Below are 22067 nucleotides of genomic sequence, written 5' to 3'. Positions count from 1 at the left end.
ACAGGATAATGAGTTAGAGGACTTTTTTTTTTTTAATTTTTTTTTCAACGTTTATTTATTTTTGGGACAGAGAGAGACAGAGCATGAACGGGGGAGGGGCAGAGAGAGGGAGACACAGAATCGGAAACAGGCTCCAGGCTCCAAGCCATCAGCCCAGAGCCCGACGTGGGGCTCGAACTCACGGACCGCGAGATCGTGACCTGGCTGAAGTCGGACGCTTAACCGACTGCGCCACCCAGGCGCCCCAAGGACTTTTTTTTTAAGTAATCTGTACATCCAATGTAAGGCTCAAACTCACGACCCTGAGATCAAGAGTCACACGCTCCACCCAATGAGCCAGCCAGGCACCCCAAGTTAGAGGTCTTATAGCGTGACATTTGGCAAAGCTAGGAGAGCCTAAAATGCCTCAGATTAAGATCCGAGCATTTGTGACAAAGCCTGATTAGGATGTGAAGAGGTGGAATCCCTGAGAAAGTGAGGAAAGAGAAGAGGAGGATGTTAGGTTTCATGAAGAAATGTACGAAATGCTTTCTGACCCCTCATACTGAGAAAAAAAGAAATTTTCAACTAGGCTCCACATCCAACATGGGGCTTGAACTCATGACCCTGAGATCGAGAGTCACATGCTCTACCAACTGAGCCAACCAGGCGCCTAAGGAAAATTTTCCATAGCAATTACCTAAACCCTCTGAGGAGAAAACTTGCATTCTTTCTCTGTCCTGGGAAGTTGTAAATTGTATCATGCCTTTGAAACATAAACACTCCAGGAAATAAATGAAACATTGACCAAAGAGACCAAAGGGGAAAAGGGGGAGGCTTTGAAAAAGACAGACTGCTGCACCAGTTCCCGTGCCCCAATTCTAGTCCACAGCCTCCATAAGATCACAAATATCAGTAAAAAGCTATAGCTGTGTGAGTGGATACCTGATTCACAGTTTTGGGATAAAGGCTGAATGGGCAGAAAGTTGTGGAAGGTCTATGGAAAAGGTAGTCAAGCTAAGAGATTGGAATGGACTTACATAAGTGAAAAAGAGAAAAATAAGGGGGCTCTTGGGTGGCTCAGTAGGTTGAGCGTCCGACTTTGGCTCAGGTCATGATCTCCCAGTTCTTGGGTTCGAGCCCTGCATTGGGCTCTGTGCTGACAGCTCGGAGCCTGGAGCCTGCTTCGGATTCTGCGTCTCCCTCTCTCTCTCTGCCCCTCCCGCACTCACGTTCTGTCTCTGTCTCTTTCAAAAATAAAAAAACATTAAAAACAATTTTTTAAAAACTGAAAAAAAAGAAAAAATGAGAATTTTAATATCAAAAAGTACACTCGTGCTAAATTAGAATTTGGTTTTCTCTCTGTTAAGAGGACAAAGTTTTCTTAGATATTGGCCTGCTCTTAATAAGAAATTGTAAACAACAGTTTCTCTTTCCCTCTAATGTAATCTGTCTACAAAACAAAGATTCTGTTTTGTCTTTACTGGGTCTTTGATTGTTTAAAAAACTGAGTCGTCTCTATTCAAAGAACTATGTTTTTTTACAACGTAATTTTTGTATATGTTATATTTCATGGGAAGCATGTCAAAAAAATGATGCTAAACTTTTTTAAAGGATATATTTATATGAAATTCCTAAAGCCTGATGTCCTGCTATAGTGTTATCAGTCATGATTTTAAAATGTATGTCACAGGGGTGCCTGGTGGCTCAGTCGGTTAAGCGTCTGACTCTCGATTTCGGCTCAGATCATGATCTCACAGTTCACGAGATCGAGCCCCTACTCGTTCTCTCTCTCTCTCTCTCAAAAATAAATAAACTTAAAAAAAACTGTTAAAATAAAAATTGAATAAATAAAGAAATAAATAAAATGTGTGTCACAGAAATAACCAAATTCTTTTGTCGGTTGCCTTCTTGTGAGCTCTTATCAGATCTTTAACTCTTTTAAGCCTTTTGTCACCTGCAGATTCTACTCTGCCGCTTTGGCAGGAAGTGTTTTTTGCAAAAGTGCTTCATCTTCAAGGAAGTTCACGGAAAAGACTCTGACAAGTTTCTGGTAACTAAACTCAATTTGTCTTCACGTGGGAGGGATAATAATAAAAGGTGCCTTCCAAGTGCCTCCCCAAGGTTACCTGCATAGCCCCACAATATGTCATAAGATGGTAGCCCGAGACGTCTTCTTGTCCTTCCCCACACCAGTAAAATGGGCCCATTGCGTGGATGACATAATGTTAGCCTGTGAATGTTGCCTCTGCTGCAGGAGACCCTGAAGGCATTGCTGGCGCTTCTGCCACGGAGAGGATGGGCAGTGAACCCACAGAAAATTCAAGGCCCAGACACTACTCGAGGCCCAACAGCTCTTCCTTATCTCCAAAAAGTGGTCTAAACTCCGTCAAGTAGAGTTCAAGGCCATTCGTATTCTGGCCCCTTCTAGCCCCAACTGCCTCATCTTTCAAACCCTCCTGCTCTCCCACCTCCACCCACGGCTGCTGGGCTCTTCACTACCTAGTGCTGCTTTGTGCCCCTGGGCCTTTATTCCTGCTGTCCTTTTTTTTTTTTTAATTTTTTTAATGTTTATTTTTGAGAGAAAGACAGAGCATAAATGGGGGAGGGGCAGAGAGAGAGGGAGACAGAATCCAAAGCAGGTTCCAGGCTCTGAGCTGTCAGTACAGAGCTGGACTCGAGGCTCGAACTCATGAACCGTGAGATCATGACCTGAGCTGAAGTCGGACGCTTAACCAACTAAGCCACCCAGGCGCCCCTACTGCTGTCCTTTCTATCTGTGTTTTCCTCTGTTTTCTTCTGTTAGTTCATTCTTATATTGCCACTACCCGGTTCCAGTATTTTCTTTGATCAGAAAACACTCCTTTTCCGTGTGCTTGATGCAAATATCTTACTATGGTATGAAAAATGATCTCATTAGGAGCCCTGCTCTCCCATGAAGACTGTCATATGAAGGGTCAGGCATGTGTTCGCTTCATCTCTATACCTTAATGGCCTTGCATAGTTCTTGCATGACACAAAGTAGGAACTCATTAAAAGTTAATTTAACAGAACAACAACAACAAAAATACCAGAGGCGCCTGGGTGGCTCAGTCGGTTGAGCGACCAACTTCGGCTCAGGTCATGGTCTCACAGTCTGTGAGTTCGAGCCCCACATCGGGCTTTGTGCTGACAGCTCAGAGCCTGGAGCCTGCTTCCGATTCTGTGTCTCCCTCTCAATCTGCCCCTCCCTCATTCATGCTCTCTCTTTGTCAAAAATGAATAAACATTAAAAAAAAATTTTTTTAAACACCAGTAGGTACCCCAAATATAAAGTGACAAAGGACCTGAGCAAACTGTGAGAACATAGTCATCTTACGAGTGAAAAAAAAAATGGAAATGAACACAACCACACACACACAAAAGTCATTTTCAGATATCAAAGTGGCAATAATTAGAAATAATGAAGATGGGGTATCATGCAGGCTAGGGGTATAAAACAACTCGTTTAGAAAGAGATGAATATTCTCTGGCAGGTACATAAGAAACCTTAAGGGAGGGGGCACCTGGGTGGCTTCATCAGTTAAGCGTCTGACTCTTCATTTCATCTCAGGTCATGAGCTCATGCTTCCCGGCTTTGAGCCCTGCATCGGGCTTGCGCTGACAGCATACAGACTTCTTGGGATTCTCTCTCTCTCTCTCTCTCTCTGCCGCTCCCCTGTCTGCTCTCTCTGTCTTTCTCTCAAAATAAGTAAATAAACTTAAAAGACAAGAAAAAGAAACTTGAACGGAAGTTATGCCCTTGGGCCCAGTAATCCTTCTGTGGCCATAAAGCTAAAGGGAAAGATGGGGAAACAGGAAAATCCTTCCACATGAAAGTGATTCGCTCCTACCCTTCACAGCAACATCTTGTTTCATCCTAAGCCTGGCCCCGGGCCACCCTGACACGGGGCCTCAGGCACCGAGAAACTGAGGAGCCGTTCCTTCCCCGTGATTCCGAGAGGTGGAGGGCAGAGCCCCAGAAGCAGGTATGGGACTGAGCCCTGGGACTGACCTGGGGGCGAAGGAGTGGAGCACAGGGGTGACGACCGCAGAGCTGATGGCCCGGAGATGGACTGTCTTGTCTGCAGGCCAGGGGGAGAGCACCCGGAATGGGAATCACACCAAATGTTCCCTCAGCCTTCTCCCTTAGACGGTGGGCCAGGGAATCTATGTGGGGTGGGTGGAGGGCCTTTCTTTTTGGGTGTGGGGGGCTGAGTAGGGAAGAACTGAGGAGAGATGCCCAGGACGTAGCAGTCTGGGTTGCCACACCAAGCCAACTGGGCTGGTGAGAGCTAGAGAGGTAGGGAGAGGCCCCAAGTAGCAGCCTGCCCCACGGGCTGTGGGGGCCGTGGTCACTCACAAGGTGGCCAGGAACTACCTTAGAGTAGTGCGGTTTCTGTCAGAGATGGGGGGTAGGGTCAGACCCAAGTCTCCTCTAAGCCATGCTAGGCTATGAACTCTGGGTACACCAGTGCCAGAAGCTTCCAGTTGGATGGGACTTGCTCTCCTAGCCTGGGGCAGTCTGCTAGACTATGAGGGAAGAAAGCCATTGATTTATGGGGACTCTCCCCCTCCTTGCAGAGACATCTGGTTTCCAAGAGTGGGTTCTCAGAGCAGGCATGTGCTGACTTTGGAGCCTGAATCCCCCAACTGCCCCAGACAAGACCAGACTCTTTCCATGCAATTCTCACCCATGCTCTCCTCAGAGGCCCTGGCTGCCTGCTGCATGGGACACTGACTCCATTAAACTGCCAGGTCCTTGAGGATAACACTGTTCTTGTTGCTGGAGTAGGCTTCTGGAACAAGTCACGCTGGCCTACGTGCAACACACGCTGATGCTAAGGAAATGCATCTAGGATGTGCACCATGATTTCGCAGTGGAAGTTTCCCTAGACTGGAAGGTGCGTGTGGTGGTGGGGGTGGAGGGCAGATCATGGCAGGTCTCAGAATGCTGATACTTCACTGAAGAGATGCTGAGGTCACTGAGGCATCGTGGGTGAGTCCAGAAAGAGAGCCGGGCTAGAGGCCTTAAGAATCTCCTTCAGCCTCCCTCTCTCCCAGGGACCCCCTGAGAGATCTCGCCTCCCTTTATCTTCCCTCCTCCTTGTCTGGTGCCTCCTCTCCCTCTGTCTTTCTCCTCCCCTCCCTCCCTCTCTTTCTCCTCTCTCTCACCCCCACCTCTCTTCAGTCCTTCCACACTTTTTCTCTAGACCTCATTCTTTCTCCTCCATCGCTTCCTCCCACCCATCCATCCATCCACCCATCCATTTAGTCCTTTCTAAATGAAAGGAGACAGCACTGTATATGCCCCATGGGTGGCGTTGGTGCGTGAAAGACCATGGTCAAGTTGAAAGCACGACACTTGAGTTGTGGGATATCGTGGTCCCTGCCTCCTGTTTCCCGACATCCCCTTCGCTCCCTGTGTTGTAAAACCTCAGGCCAGAGTGAGACTTTTTCTGGGAAGAGTACGTGGCCGGTTGGTTGAATTAGAGATTCAACAGGTGGTTGAACCTCCTAACGGGCGGTTAGGAGGCTGCCAAGGTAGGGTGAGGGGTCATTGGGCCAGGATGGTGGGACTCTGAGAATGTCTCACGGAGCAGGCAGAGGCCCCCACAGCAACCCCCACCCTTGGATGGACCCCTGAAGGGCAGGAGGCAAATCACATCACTAGCTTGAAAGGAAGGCTTCTTGGGAAGGGTGTGTGGGCCTGGCTAACTGGGTCAGCTCCTGAACTACTTAACTTCCAGAAGTCCTTCCTCCTGGCCTACACCCACTGAAAGCAACCCATGGGCTTGCTTTCTGACAGAACTTGTCCCAGGGAGAAGAAGGGTGGCAACCTAGCCCTTATTTGACATCCATGGGATGCCAGACACCCTGCTGGCTGCTGTTCTCTAGGCCCACCTGATTTCAAGTTCACAAGGCGTTTGCAAGGGGAGTATGTATATCTGCCTCCCCACACTTCCTGCCTTCCTTCCTTCATCCCTTCTCACCTGGGTTATGATTTTTATTTCCCTTTTTTTAAGTTTATTTATTTTGAGGAGGGGAGGGGCAGAGAGAGAGAGAGACAATCCCAAGCAGGCTCCGCACTGTCAGCGCAGAGCCCGATGCAGGGCTCGAACCCACAAACTATGAGATCATGACCCCCAGCAGAAATCAAGTCTGACGCTTAACTGACTGAGCCACCCAGGCATCCCATGATTTTTATTTCCTACTGTTCCCTTTGCTTCCAGACTTTTGTTTTTTACCAAAAAAAAAAAAAAAAAGTTGTTACAACATTTCTAACTTTATTCAAACACACCAGTGGTGGCAAAGAGCGCCAACAAGTGACAGGCATGGAACCTAACACCTGGATCAAAGACCATGAGGGAGTCTGTGAGTGTCTATCAGTCCCTGCCCCTTTGGTATTGCTATTCCTTTCACTCTTATGCCTGTTGTCACCTTTGAGATTGATTGAATGTGTGCAGGAAACAAAGTCACTTTCAAGGAGTTTGGGCTGCACCCCATTATCAAGAAGTACCTTAGGCTCTGAGAAAAAGCAGCAACTAGAGATGACAATTTGCTTCTGCCCCACGTGGGACTCGAGCTGACCACCCCGGGATCAAGAGTCATATGCTCTACCGACTTAGCCAGCCAGCCCCCCACCCCTTTTTGGAGGATGGGGAGGATATCTTTAAGGAGAGAACACTAACTTGATTCACTAATGGCTTGGGTCAAATACTTTTGCAGAAATCCCAACAAATGGCTCATCCTCAGATTCCTGGCATGGTGGGATATTTTTAAATTTTTTATTTACTTTTGAGAGAGAGAGAGAGAGAGAGAGGGAGGGAGAGAGTGCAGGGGAGGGACAGAGAGAGAGAGAGGGAGACACAGAATCTGAAGTGGGTTCCAGGCTCTGAGCTCTGAGTTGTCAGCACAGAGCCTGACATGGGGCTCGAACCCGTGAACCATGAGATCATGACCTGAGCCGAAGTTGGCCGCTTAACCAGGTAAGCCACCCAGCGCCCCTGGCACAGTGGGATATTCAGAGGTTGTCACTGGTGGCTTTTTTCACCAGGTGCTAATGTTTGCTTTTTCCCTTCAAAGTGTTAAAACCATTGACCATGTTATCAAAATGCTACCTGACTGCCTGCAAAAAACAATCAACATAAGTCTTTACACTTATAATCTGTAAGTTGCCTTTGGACGGAACCAATAGAGTTTGAAATACTCTGAAAAAAAATAATAAATCAGATGTTGTCACTGGGTTGAAGTGAGGAGGGAAACTTGGTGCCTCTCAAGGCAGAAAGATGATCTATGTCTATCTGTCCGGATGCTGAGGTCAAAGCTCAACACCAGTCCCCAAGATGGCGCCCTCCACATCGCCAGTGGCCAACCTGCCAAACCCAAGTCCAACACACTTCCTCTACTCCTCACGCTGTCCTTTATGTTCTGGCTACTGCCCGCCTTGCCCACCTCCTCTGCTCCGGGGCAGCCTAGGTTGTGTGAAGAGGAACCTGGGGTCACTGCACACCTACTTCCTTTGCCAAGAGAGCCCAGCCTTTCTTTGTCTACTTGGCAAATCCCTGCTCACAGCGTCGTTCTGAAGTGACTTCTTGAGAGCTGCAATTTCTGGTCCCCTCCTGACCAGTTCTTCCTGGCTTCCCCTGCACATGCTCTCTGACTCTGCTTGGCTGTAACACCATCTGCCTTCCTTCCTCCTCTAAGCAACTTCTTTGCATCTCAAGCACCTGGGAGCTCTACAAATACTTGGTGAATGTGTGGATAGAAGAATAAATGGGGAGGGACGCCTGGGTGGTTCAGTTGGTTGAGCGTCTGACTTCGGTTCAGGTCATGATCTCTTGGTTCGTGAGTTCAAGCCCCATGTTGGGCTCTGTGCTGTCAGTATGGAGCCCGCTTCAGATCCTCTGCCCTCTTCTCTCTCTCTTCTCCTTTCCCACTCACACACTTGTGCTCTCTCTCTTTCTCTCTCTCTCTCTCAAAAATAAACATTAAAAATTAAAAAAAGAAATGGGGAAAGATGTGAAGATCCTGAGTCTTTGTAAGGCTGGGTCACATGTCTAAGCTCTGAGCTCTAAGCTGTGTGAATGGATCAGTGTCCAGGCTGGAATCCTGGGCTCTAGTGTTTGCAACTCTCCTCCTCCACCAAGCAGTCCTCCTGGTGAACCGTCTCTGCTTGGGAGGTCTATGGGGACCCTGGGGCAGCAGCTGGGTGGGTTCTGGAATCAACCTTCATGTCTGACTACTGGGAGTCATCCCCTGCCTACAAACCATGCCGAAGTGGCTTGGGTCTGGCCATCCAATCCCTGGTCTGGGACAGCAGGAGGGATAACCTGGTCCAAACACAAGAGACACAGAGAGAGGGCGCCTGGCTGGCTGTGTTGTTACAGCCTGTGACTCTTGATCTCAGGGTTGTGAGTTCGAGCCCCACGTTGGGTGTAGAGATCACTTAAAACTGAAATCTTAAAAAAAAAAAAAAAAGGAGGCACAGAGAGGCATATATATATAGGGGTTCCAGGTGAGATGAGATACTAATTGAACCTCACTTGGGGTGACTTGACGCTGGGTTTGTGGAGGGTCACTAAGGTCCCTTCTGGCCCCACGTGGATTAACTTAGCCTGGCAGCTGGACCATGAGAAGTCCCTCAGGCCAGGAGCCTGGTTGGAATCTGAGACTACTCTGAATCAGTGATAGTGAAATGTCAATCCCCAGCAGGCTGAGCTCTAGAGATCTACAAAAGGGGTGGAGAGGTGGCTTCCTCATGTCCCCCACAAGCCCCTCCACTCATTCCTGAACAGTCATCCTGCTCTCTAAAGTACCACCATCGAGGGGCGCTTCTGTGGCTCAGTCGGTTAGACATCCGACTTTGGCTCTGGTCACCATCTCACGGTTTATGAGTTCGAGCCCTGCATCGGGCTCTGTGCTGACAGCTCAGAGCCTGGAGCCTGCTTCGGATTCTGTGTCTCTGTCTGTCTGCCCCTTCCCTGTTCACACTCTGTCTCTCTCTCTCTCACACACACACACAAATAAACAAACATTAAAGTGCCAGCATTGGGCATTTCCAGGGTCTTGGGCCAAGAAGTGGTGACAAAAATTCCCTTTGACCAAACTCTACTCAGCCTCCCCTGAACTTTTCAACTAGGTCTTCTGTGCTCATCACTGCATTGTCCAATTTTGTTTTACTTATATATAAGTAGGCTTCGTGCACAGTGTGGAGCCCAACACAGAGCTTGAACTCATGACCCTGAGATCAAGACCTGAGCTGAGATCAAGAGTTTGATGCTTAACAGACTGAGCCACTCAGGCCCCCCTGCATTGTCCAATCTTTAATCAGAAACCTGCTAAGTCAGTTTAGCCAAAATCCCCATCCTCCATAGCAGATCACCATCAATACATGATGGGGTTCCTTATCCACCACCCCTCCCCCAGTGATGTCTGATCACCTTAGCCTGCCATCAGTAAGAATCCTGATAGGTCGCTTTAGCCACAATTCCTCTGACCCGTGACATTTCTTCTTAGTAATTTTCCATTCGCCGTCTCTCTGCTCCTCGGCTGTAAATTCCCACTTGTCTGTGCCATATTCAGAACTGAGCCTGGTTCTATACTGAAAGTTCTTTTCCCCTGTTGCAATAGTCCTGAATAAAATCTGTTTTCACCATTTTACTATCGCGCTCTGGTTTTTCTTTGACAATGGCAGGTGCGGGCCTCAGAAACCCCAGCCCTCTGGCTTTCCTGTCCCATTTCCTCTGCCTCCGCCCGAAGCGGGGGACCTATTGGGGGGCGAGGGTGTGCAGTCCCCACCACAGCCAGGGTCGGTCCCTTCCAGCACCTGCTTCCACAGAGATTGAGAGACCAGGATCTGCAAGGAGGGGCCCCGGGCCTTGGCAGCTAGGTACGACCACTCAAGATCAGCCGCCACGCCAGGAGGGGGACCTGGACTCTGGCCAAGTCTCCCGCCCCCCCGTCCTGGGTCCCCTCTGGGCCTGCTCGTTCCCCTGGGTCTAACGACAGCAGCCGCCTCCTCCAGGGGCTCCTCGGGCTGGAACCCCGAAATTAACAAGCGGGCGGCTGGAGAGAGAGGACGGAGAGGTGGGCGAAAAGCTGTAGCAAGATGGAGGAGGCGGCGGCGATGGGGAGAGGACGAAGAGCTGCCGCCCCTTCCAGGTTTACAGTGAGAACGGCAGGGGGCGCCAGAGACCGCCGAGGCCAAGGCCAAGCGCCACTGCGGCAAGTGCGCCCGCCTAGTTCTCCGCAGTGTGGAGGGCTGGCCTCCTGCTTCGGGCTCCGGCAGCTCCGCCCCGTTCCGCAGCCTCGGCAGGGTGACGATCGTGCCCGCTCCTGGCTCCGCTCCCCGGGACCAGGATTCCTAACGTGAGGCAATAGCCCTCCTCCCTTCGTCTTCCCTCTCCTCCCCCGCCTCCTCCATCTTTTCCTCCATCTTTTCGTCTATCTTCTCCATCTTCTCCCCCGTGTTCACCTTCCTTTGATAGATGATAGATACATAGAGATGGTGTGTGTGTGTGTGTGTGTGTGTGTGTACAGGTATCTATTCAGGCTTTGTTTGTAAAAAGGGGAAACATTTGTAATCACTGCAGTTGGAGGATAAGAAATTAACAAAACCAGGGTAGACGGTCTCTCTAAAGATATTATGAAAACATTTAAAATATTGTTTCTCAAGACCAGGTAACGTCACTGGAAAAGGATTTTTCATGTAATATTAAAGCAAAAAAAACCCAAAATGTACATGGATCTCCATGTGAAAAAAAGGTTAACTATGCACAGAAAAAGAATGACAACAAATGCTCTCCCCCCCACACAAAATATGAATAATGCATTTCTAGAGGCATAGTAATGGTTTTCTAGACCTTTCACATTTATAGCGTAGGTATGAATTCATACTAAAATAAAATGAAGCCTTCTCTGTTTGCAAATAGAGAAAGCAAGCTGCATCAGGGCTGTGGCTGGGCAGGAGGGGGAGCCTGGGCAGGGTTTGAGTTGGACAGCAGGTCTCCCTACACACCCCTGAAACCCACAGTTCTTTGTTCCCCTTCCTCTCTACCTACATATCTCTTAGCCTTAAGATCCCCACCCCACATGCCCCAACCCACTCCCACAACCCCCAAATCTCACTCCTTAGGCTTCTTGAAGTAATCTCCTATTAACATTTCTGTGCTGAAAATATTTTAAAATCTTTCCATTGGTCTAATGAATTAAAGAAGCCTACCCACCTCTGGCATTAGAAGCATGCAGACTTTGGCCCTGATTTACAGTTTCCCCGTAACTGCAGTTTTCCCCCTAGGTATATGAATCAGACAAAGGAGACAGCTTGCCAATTCCCAAATCCTCCCCACCTTGCTGATGGTGCCCAGAGCCCGAATGGGGAGGGCAGAACGCCCAGATGTGTTGACTTGGACCCAGGGGCTTTTAGTGTAATGGATGGGATCCAAGTAAAAAGACACACAGGTCACATCCCAGGTACGCATCTGGTGTTTAACCCATCTTTGTGGAATAAGGAATGCATTAAATGCCCACCAGTAAAGTTAAAATATTGGCAAACAGAGAAGCAAGATTTAAATTTTTAATGTTTATTTATTTTTGAGAGAGAGAGAGAGCGAGGGCAGGAGACACAGAGCACAAACGGGGGAGGGGCAAAGAGAGTCAGAGACAAAGAATCCGAAGCAGGCTCCAGCCTCGGAGCTGTCAGCACAGAGCCCAACGCGGGCCTCGAACTCAGGAGCCGTGTGATTATGACCTGAGCCAAAGTCAGAAGCTTAACCGACTTGAGCCACCCAGGCGCCCCAAGAAGCAAGATTTTAAAATATGCGTTTAATTTCAAAGTGTGTAATACCTTTTATAGTCATTTTCAGGCCCTGCCCAGGCTATGGCTCCTAAAAGTAATTTTTGCCTGAGTATATTGGGCCCTTGATGGCAGGTAAGAAATTTGAATTGAGCCCTGACCTGGTGCTTCCCGCGCAGGTGCAGGACTTAACTTGACATTTTCTGTCTAGTTATGAAGGGGCTCTGTATCTTCAGCCGTCTAACTCACCGGGACAGGCAAAGGGTGGTTTCATGCTGTTCACGGGATCTGATTTACAGTTCTGGCTACAGTGGGGTGGAGACGTAGCTCCTGACTGAGCTGCTGGAAGAGCTGTCCCTTTGCCCACAGCGCACCTGCCTTCCAGGCCGGGCTCCCTGGGGGATGGGGCAGAAGTGGTTGCAAAATAAACTGGGGGAAGCAGCTTGAGAAACAAGAGCCACTCCTATTCAATCCCCCCCACCCCCCTTCTCCCTAGTCAGACCTTCCCTTCCTGTGTTCTCGGCACCTGACTTGTCCCTTCTCTCCCAGCTTGTCACTGTGACTGGAATAAATGGAGGGATGAGTCAGGACCTGGCAGCAATGGAGGAGCTGGAGGGAAGGGGCTGGTCCTCTGGCTCTAACACTTCCTGTTACAAATTTGACCCCTGCCTTCAGCTGCTGGACAGGTGGCTGGGAGGAGGGGACCGATGCACCAAGAGTCAACACTGGTCATTTTTTCTCCTCCTCCCAACTTTCCTATGGCTGTTATTTCTGCCTTATGTCCTAGGCCGACCTGACACTCAGCCCCACTGCCCCAGCCACCCCCCCCCCAGGACCTCTGTCCCCACCCCATTCACTGTCCATCAAATTCTGATTCGCAATATTATTGAGGTGAAACATCGGTACCTCAGAAACAAGAACACATGGTATTTCTCTAGTTGTCAAAATGAAGATTGAAATGGCATTTTTGAGTCCCATCTATTTCTTTTAATTTTTTAAAAATGTTTATTTAATTTTGAGAGAGAGAGAGAGACAGAGAGACAGAGTGCAGGCAGGGGAGGGGCAGAGAGAAAGGGAGACACAGAATCCGAAGCAGGCTCCAGGCTCCGAGCTGTCAGCACACAGCACGCTGCGGGGCTCAGACTCACAAACCGAGAGATCGTGACCTGAGCTGAAGTCAGACGCTTATCCAACTGAGCCACCCAGGAGCCCCAGAGTCCCATTTATTTTAAGAGAAGGAATCTAATATACATCTGATCATTGTTATGCCCTTCCCCATTCTTGTTTTTTATTGTTTTTAATATAACTTAGGGGCTATAGCTCATATAGTTATCAATGTGCTATTTTATAGAATAATCTTTTGGCCATATTTTGACATTCAGTTTTCTAATCAGATTTAGAATCTTATAAACTATGATTATGTCTAACCAAACTCAGGCATCACTGGCCAGGTCCTGCCAGGACAAGCACCTTCTCCAATAGGAATACAATGTATGCCACATAAGTAACTTTAAATTCTCTTTATAAAAAGTAAAAAGATATAAATAAAATTAACTTTAAGAACATATCCCATTTGGGCACCTGGGTGGCTCAGTCAGTTAAGCGTCCAACTTCGGCTCAGGTCATGATCTCACAATTCATGGGTTCGAACCCCACCTGGGTCTCTGCACTGGCAGCTCGAAGCCTGGAGCCTGCTTTGGATTCTGTCTCTCCCTCTTTCTCTCCGCCCCACCCCCACTCACGCATGCGCTCTCTCTCTCTCTCTCTCTCTCAAAAATAAATAAACATTAAAAAAGAATATATCTAATTTAACCCAATGTATCCTAAGTTATGTCATTTCAAGATGTAAGCAATATGAGAATATTAATCAGATAGTGTACATTTTTTTCATTCTAAATCAAAATCCCACATGTATTTTGCACATCTCAATTCCTGTAGCTAGCGGCTACTGTATTGGACAGTGCAAGTCTATGAATTCTCCACCCTTGTATAGGCAGGATGAGGAATCCAATGAACTGAATTTGAAGATGAAATACTGGCAAATCCGTTTCGACTATGTCCCAGCAGCGAATGAGAACTTCCGGTCACTGTCCAAACAGTTGCAATCTTTCTTTATTTCATAGATTTCGCATGTTGAAACAAAAAGAAAAGTAGCAGAGATTTATGAACTCTGTCAACTATATCTAATTGTCTTATTACTCATTTTAATAACAATGACCATTTATTAAGCACCCACCTCATGCCAGCTCAGGTGTTTTACGAGCCTTCTGGAAGCACGCAGTGAAGCACATGGGACTTTGGCGGCAGACTGCTTACAGATTAATCTCGATTTGATCCTTCATTAGCTGTGCTACTTTGTACAAGGACATCGAGTAGGGGTAATCTTGTTTTCTCACTTGTGATATGGAGACGATAATAATGCCTAATGCGTGGTTGCCATAAGGATTAAATGAGGTAATTCTTGGGGCTCCTGGTTGGCTCAGTCGATTAAGCGTCCGACTTTGGCTGGGGTCATGATCTCACCGTACGTGGCTTCAAGCCCTGCATCTGGCTCTCTGCTGTCAGTGCAGAACCTGCTTCGGATCCTCTGTCTCCCTCTCTCTCTGCCCCTCCCCGACTTGCGTGCACACACTCTCTCTCAAAAAAATAAATAAATAAACATTTTTTTTTTAATGAGGTAATTCTTGTTAAGACCTTATCCCAATGCCTGGCTCATAGGAGCCCCCCAGTGAATGTTCACTTGCTACTATTCGTGTCCTACTCGACGCTTACCACAATCATGTCTGTTTGAGAAGTGAGGAAACTGGGGTTCAGTGGCTTTTCCAAGGCTATGGGAGCTGTTAGACAATGATGGAACTGGTCTTGAAACCTTTGTTACCCGGCCTCAGATTCCAGGGTTTTAACTCCCACAGTTCTCCCTTATTTGTCTCCATTCTCACCATCAGCTTCATAAGAAGAGGAAATGGTGACATGTGATTTGGAGTCTATTCAATACAGAGGTTTCTTATGGGATTTTAATGGGAAAATAAAGATACATAATTGCAGAACCTTTGGGGAGCAACTGACTTCAGAAATTAAATAGAACAATTCTTTATAAGTAATTTTTACGGGCGGGACTTTGGGATACATTTTTTTTTCCTAAATGTGAATAGCCATATAACTTTTTCTATTCATAGATCACTGTCCATTCATTATGAATATTCAGACTAAAAAGAACAACGGAATGCATTTTTAAAAGGAATCTGTGGGAGGGCGCCTGGGTGTCTCAGTTGAGCTCTTTGGCTCAGGTTGTGATCTCACAGTTCATGAGTTCGAGCCTCACATCGGGCTCTGTGCTGACAGCACGGAGCCTGCTTAGGATTCTCTGGCTCCCTCCCTCTCTGCTCTTCCACCACCCTTGTGTGCACGCGCTCTCTCTCTCGAAATAAATAAATTAAAAAAATTTTTTAATGTTTATTTATTTTTGAGACAGAGAGAGACAGCATGAACGGGGGAGGGGCAGAGAGAGAGGGAGATACAGAATCTGAAACGGGTTCCAGGCTCTGAGCTGTCAGCACAGAGCCCGATGCGGGGCTCAAACTCATGGACCATGAGATCATGACCTGAGCCGAAGTCGGACACTTAACCGACTGAGCCACCCAGGCGCCCCCCAAAAAAAATTTTTTTAAAGGAATCTGTGGGGCATCTGCATGGTTCAGTCAGTTAAGCATCAGACTCTTGATTTTGGCTCAGGTCATGATCTCACGGTTTGTGAGATGGAGCCCTGCCTCAGGCTCATGCCAAGAGCGAGGAGCCTGCTTGGGATTCTCTCTCTCCCTCTCTCTGCCCCTCCCCCCCAACCTTCTCAAAAAACAAAAACAAAAACAAAAACAACTTTCAAAGGAATCTGTATTCCCATTACCACAATAAAACCACCAGGCTTCTTTTTTCTATGTGTTTGTTAAGCCAACAGAGACCAGCACACAGAGACGGAACTAGAGAGATGAAGTTGGTGTGGGTGTGGGTGTGGGTGTGGGTGTGTGCGTGTTCTGTGCACTCTCGCGTGTTGACGCACCTGGCACTGACCTGACCTGCTTTGGGGTTAAGTTAAACAGCAGGAGATGCTGCTGTCTGGGGACGTGAGGTCCCTGTGGAGTGACCCGTGCTTCGTGTGTTCACATTCCCAGCTCCTGGCAATCGGCCTTTGGCTCTATGGGTCTTTCTCCCATCCCTGCTATGCTCCATCAGCTGGTCCTTCAGGGTTCTGAGTTCTCTGATCCCCGGTACTACACACCCTCTTGTGGCTTCTTACCCCTGCCCACACTTCTGCCCTTCTCTTAGACCCCTCGAATTACCCAGTTTGAGGGTGTCATCTGTTTTCTGCCAGGACCCTGACGGGCAGCATAGAAATATCCTAAAAGTATTTTGGTTATTTATCCTCCCTCCTCATTTGCATTGCACATACTTATTTTGATACGCTCTGTCGTCAGGATACAACTTTTTTCTTTCAGGTTCTACATTTTATACTGCATTGTTTACCATACGCATTCTGAGAATGTGCCATGCGTCAATAACATGCACCATTCCCCCCCCCCCCCCCCCCCCCCCCCCCCCCGTCTGGAGACTGCTGTCCCTGTGGCCTTGGCCTTTGAAGAAGTACTTGAGTCCTGGCATGCTGAGAGCAATTCCCACCCGTAGAGGGCCTTCTGCTGGGACACCTCCTAGGAGAACCACGACATCATGGCCTCTTGTGCAGACCAGCTTTGGGCTGATAGTTGAGAATTTTAGCGTAAAAATGAGGTGACATCATCACCTTCCATGTTTTAATCGGCATCTCTATACCAGGCAACCCAAGATTTAAAAACAAAAAAAAAAAATTAGCTGGTATTTATTTATTTAAAAAAAATTTTAATGTTTATTTATTTTTGACAGAGAGAGAGAGAGAGAGAGAGACAGAGCATGAGCGGTGGAGGGGCAGAGAGGGAGGAAGACACAGAATCCGAAGCAGGTTCCAGGCTCTGAGCTGTCAGCACAGAGCCCAACGCGGGGCTCAAACTCACAGACCGCGAGATCATGACCTGAGCCTAAGTCAGCCACTTAGCGGACTGAGCCACCCAGGTGCCAGAAGAATTAATATTCTTAAAATGTCCATATTCCCCAAAGTAATCTACAAATGCAATGTAATCCCTATCAAAATTCCAGTGGTATTTTTCCCAGAATTAGAAAAAACAATCCTAAAATTTGTATGGAGCCACAAAAGCCAAAGCAATCCCGAGAAAGAAGAACAAAGCTGGAGGCATCATACTTCCTGGTTTCAAACTATACTACAAGGCTATGTGAATCAAAATAGCATGGTACTGGCATAACAATAGACACATAGACCAATGGAATAGACTGGAGAGCCCAGAAATAAGCCTATGCATAAACAATCAGTTAAGATTTGACAAGGGAACTGATAATACTCAAGGGAGAAGAATGGTCTCTTCAATAAATGGTGCTAAGAAAACTGGGTATCTACATGGAGAAGAATGAAATTGGACCCCTGTCTTACACCATCACAATAATTAACTTGAAATGAATTAAAGACTTAAATTTAAGACCTGAAACTGGGTCGGCAGCAATTTTCTGGATATAACAGCAAAAGCACGAGCAAAATAAATAAGTAAATAGTGCTATATCACATCACACTAAAAATCTTCTGCACAGCAAAGAAAACAATCAAAGGAAATGAAAAGGCAACCTATAAAATGGAAGAAAATGTTTGCCAATCATATATCTGAGAAGGGGTTAATATCAAACCATATACAGAATTCATACAACTCAATAGCAAAACAAAACCTAACATCCCAGTTAAAAAAATTGGACGGAGGAACTGGGGAGAAGGTTTTCCACAGAAGACATCCAGATGGCCAACGGGTACCTGAAAAGGTGCTTGACATCACTAATCATCAGGGAAATGCAAATGAAAACCACAAAGAGATATCACCTCACACTAGTTAGAATGGTTGTCATCAAGAAGACAAGAGATAAGGGCAACTGTGTGGCTCAAGTGTTTGACTCTTGATTTCAGCACAGATATTGATCCCAGGGTGTTGGGATTGAGCCCTCGGTGGGGTTTCATGCTGAGCCTGGAGCCTGCTTGGGATTCTCTCTCTCCTCCTCCTCTGCCTCTCTTCTGCTTGCTCTCTCTCCCTCTCCCTCTCTCTCTCAGAAGAAGAAGAAGACGACAACGACAAGGGATAATAAGTGTGGGTGAGGATGTGGCAAAAAGGGAAACCTTTTTGTAGACTCCTCAAAAAATAAGAAACAGAACTACCATATGATCCAGCAATCTCACTTCTGGGTATAAAAGAATTGAAATCCGGATCTTGTAGAGAGACATCTGCTCTCCCATATGCATTGCAACATCATCCACAATAGCCAAGATATGGAAACAACGTAAGTGTCCATCAACAGATGAATGGATAAAGAAAATAAAGGAATCTGATACATAAAGGAATATCATTCAGCAATAAGAAAGAAGGAAATCTTGCTATCTGCAACAACATGGATGAAATTTAAAGGCATTATGCTAAGGCAGAGGAAGACAGCTGGTGTATGATCTCACTTGTATGAGGAATCTTAAAAAGCTGAACTCATAGAACCAGAGAGTAGAATGGTGGTTACCAGAGGCTGGAGGGGTGGAGGAAATGGGGTGATGTTGGCCAAAAGGTACAAACTCGTAGTTAGAAGGTTAACAACGTCTGAGGATACAATGTACAGCATGGAGATTGTAGGTAATGATACTGTTTCGTATACTTCAGTGTTGCTAAGATCATAGATCTTAAATGTTCTCACCACACAAAAAAGAAATGGTAACTATGTGACCGGATGGAGGTGCTAGCAAATACTATGGCGGTGATCATTGTGCAATATATAAATGTGTCAAATCGGCATGTTGTACACTCTAAACTTACACACTGTTATGTGTCAGTTATATCTCATTAAAGCTTAGGATGGGTAAAGAGTTGCTTAAAGAAAACCACAGAAGTGCAGTTTACAAGGCAAACATTTGGTAAATGTCATTATATTTCAGAAGAATGTCTGCTCAGGTAAGCGACCCACACACAACGTTAACAGACATATGAAAACTTGGGAGAAGATATTTAAATGCCTGACACCAACCAAGGCCAATGTCTAGTATATATAAGGAACTTCTGCACATCAGCAAACCACGACAAAAAGGAAAGGATCCCAATCGAAAAATAGGCAAAGTATATGACAAGCAGTTCACAAGCGAGATACCAAGAAACAGATGAAGAGATATTTGAACTTTTTAATAGTTAGAGAAGTGTAAGTTAAAACAACTATGATATGTTATTTACACCCATGAGGTTATCGTCAGTTGGAGAGCTGGATCATGCCATGCTTTGGCAGGGATGAGCAGACAGCAGCCCTTTAAGAGTGCTATCTGGCCCTGCTTATTGAGGTATAATTAAGTCCTGTGACTTAGAAATCTGAGACCTAGGCAGATATCCCTGGGCAAATCCTGGCCTCATGGTGGACACGGATGAGGACATAGATTGTTTGGAGGCAGCCTTGGGTGTGCGACACAGGTGGATGAACACTGCGAGGGACTAAGCAACATTGGTGAACCTTGAAAACACATGCTTCATGAAACAGAAATAATCCAACTAACTGTATGACCAGTACCTTTCGCATAATTTTTTTTAACTTACTAAACTTTATTTTTTTAATGTTTATTAATTTTTGAAGGGGTGGGGGGAGACAGCAAGACAGAGGATCTGAAGCAAGCTCTGCAATGTAAGTCCAGAATCCGATGGGGGCTTGAACTCACAAACCATGAGATCATGACCTGAGCTGAAGTCAGACTCAACCAACTGAGCCACCCAGACGTCCCACTAAACTTTATTTTTTAGAGCAGGTTTTAAAAAATGTTTATTTATTTTGAGAGAGACAAAGAGTGTGTGAACAGGGGAGGCACAGAGAGAGAGGGAGAGAAAGAATCCCAAGCAGGCTCCATGCTGTCAGCGCAGAGCCCAAAGAGGGGCTCAAACTCACAAACCATGAGATCATGGCCTGAGCTGAAGTCAAGAGCCAGACACCCAACTGACTGAGCCATCCAGGCGCCACAGTTTTGTTTTGTTTTGTTTTGTTTTGTTTTGTTTGAGAGACAGTGTGTGTGCATGTGTGTGTGTGTGTGTGTGTGTGTGTGTGTGCGCACGCGCACGCTCACAAGCCAGGGATGGGCAGAGAAAGAGAATCCCAAGGAGGCTACATGCTCAACACTGAGCTCAACACAGGGCTCCATCCCACAACCTTGGGATCATGACCTAAGCCAAAATCAAGAGTCAGGTACTCAACCCACTGAGCCACCCAGGAGCCCCTATTTTTTTAGAGCAGTTTTAAGGTTGCATAAAATTGGTCAGATAGTACAGAGTTCCCATGTACCCCTCTCTCCATGGCTGTTTTCTCTTGTTAGTAATATCTTGTGTTTACGTGATGTATTTGTTACAATGCATAAGTTAATGTTGATACCTGATTATTAATTGAAGTCCATGGTTTACATTATGGTTTACTCTTGGTTTTGTACAGTTCCAGGAGTTTTGACATGAAACTCTGGAAACCACTGATCTTTTTACTGTCTATAATTTTTTTAAATGTGGTAAAAAAAAAACACATAACATTTACCATCCTAACCACTTTAAGCGCACAGTTCAGTCGTGCTAAGTATATCCGCATTGTTGTGCAACAGGTCTCAAGAACTTTTTCATCTTGCAAAACTGAAACTGTCCTCATGAGACAACTCCTCATTCCCCCCTCCCCCCAGGCTTCTGGTAACCACCATTCTACTTTCTGGTTTTATGAATTTGACTACTGTAAATACTTCATAAGAGTGGAATCATACAGTATTTGTATTTTTGCAACTGATTAATTTCACTTAGCATAATGTCCTCAAGGTTCATCCTTGTTGTAGCATGCGTCAGAATTCCCTTCCTTGTTTAGTAAAAAAAATGTCTTAAGTGTTTATTTATTTATTTTGAGAGAGCGAGAAGGGGAGGGACAGACAGAGAGGAAGAGAGAGAATCCCAAGCAGGTCCTGCTGTCAGCACAGAGCCTGACTTGGGGCTGGATCCCAAGAACTGTGAGATCATGACCTGAGCTGAAATCGAGTTGGACCCTTAACTAACTGAGCCATCCAGGTGCCCCAGAATTCCCTTCCTTTTTAAAGCTGAATAATATTCCATTATATGTATATATCACATTTTGTTTATCCATTCCTCCATCCGTGGGCATTTGGGTTGTTTCTACCTCTTAGCTATTGTGAATAGTGCTGCTATGTTTTGCTTTTTCCAGAATGTCATGTATTTGGAGTCATACAGTATGTAGCCTTTTCAGATTGGCTTCTTTCACTAATATGTATCTAAAGTCCCTACATGTCTTTTCCTGGCTTGATAGCTTGTTTCTGTTTTAAAGAATTGAATAATAGTCCATTGTGTGGGCGCACCATGGTTTGTTTTTTACCTTTGGCCTTTGAAGGACATTTTGGTTGCTTCCACTTTTCAGCAATCATGATTGAAGCTATTGGAAGCATTCCTGTCTTGGTTTTAGTGTGGACACAAGTTTTCAATTCATTTGGGTTAATACCTGGGAGCACAGTGCCTGGGTCATATGGGAACACTATATTTAGCTTTATAACAAAATGCCAAATTCTTGCGATAAGAAGGCTGTGCCATTTTGCATTCCTGTCAGCAGTGAATGAGAACTCCTGTTGCTCCATATCCTCATTAGCCTTTGCTGTTGTCGGTTTTTTTGGATTTTAGACATTCTCATAGGTATGTAATGGAATTTCAGTGTTTAAAAAAATTTTTTTAATGTTTATTTATTTTTGAGAGAGACACAGAGCATGAGCGGGGGAGGGGCAGAGAGAGAGGGAGACACAGAATCCAAAGCAGGCTCCAGGCTGAGCTGTCAGCACAGACCCCGACGCGGGGCTGGAACCCACAAACTGGGAGATCATGACCTGAGCCGAAGTTGGTCGCTTAACCGACTGAACCAACCAGGCGCCCTTCAGTGTGGTTTTAATTTGCATTTCCCTGACGACATATGACACGGAGCATCTTTTCATGTGCTCATCTGCCATCTGTATATCTTCCTTGGTGGTTAATTTCCTGTGAGGTTATCAGTGATGGGAATCGGTGGCAATCAGTGATTAGTGGACTTCGGAGGACACAGGGCAAGAATCTATGCAGCTGTTTGCTGTCTGTTGAGTCTGGGGTAGAAGTCCCTGGAT

General features: G+C 46.3%; 1 non-coding gene across 1 annotated transcript; it reads right to left on the bottom strand.

Moving 5' to 3' along the window:
- Positions 1–577: 577 nt before the first annotated feature.
- Positions 578–650, bottom strand: TRNAE-CUC (transfer RNA glutamic acid (anticodon CUC)). The gene has a single exon. It is a non-coding gene; the product is annotated as a tRNA-Glu (tRNA).
- Positions 651–22067: the final 21417 nt, after the last annotated feature.

Source organism: Prionailurus viverrinus, chromosome X, assembly GCF_022837055.1.
Source record: "Prionailurus viverrinus isolate Anna chromosome X, UM_Priviv_1.0, whole genome shotgun sequence".
Lineage (NCBI taxonomy): Eukaryota > Metazoa > Chordata > Mammalia > Carnivora > Felidae > Prionailurus > Prionailurus viverrinus.
Note: the sequence above shows the minus strand (reverse complement) of the source record. Positions and strands in the feature narration are given on the sequence as shown.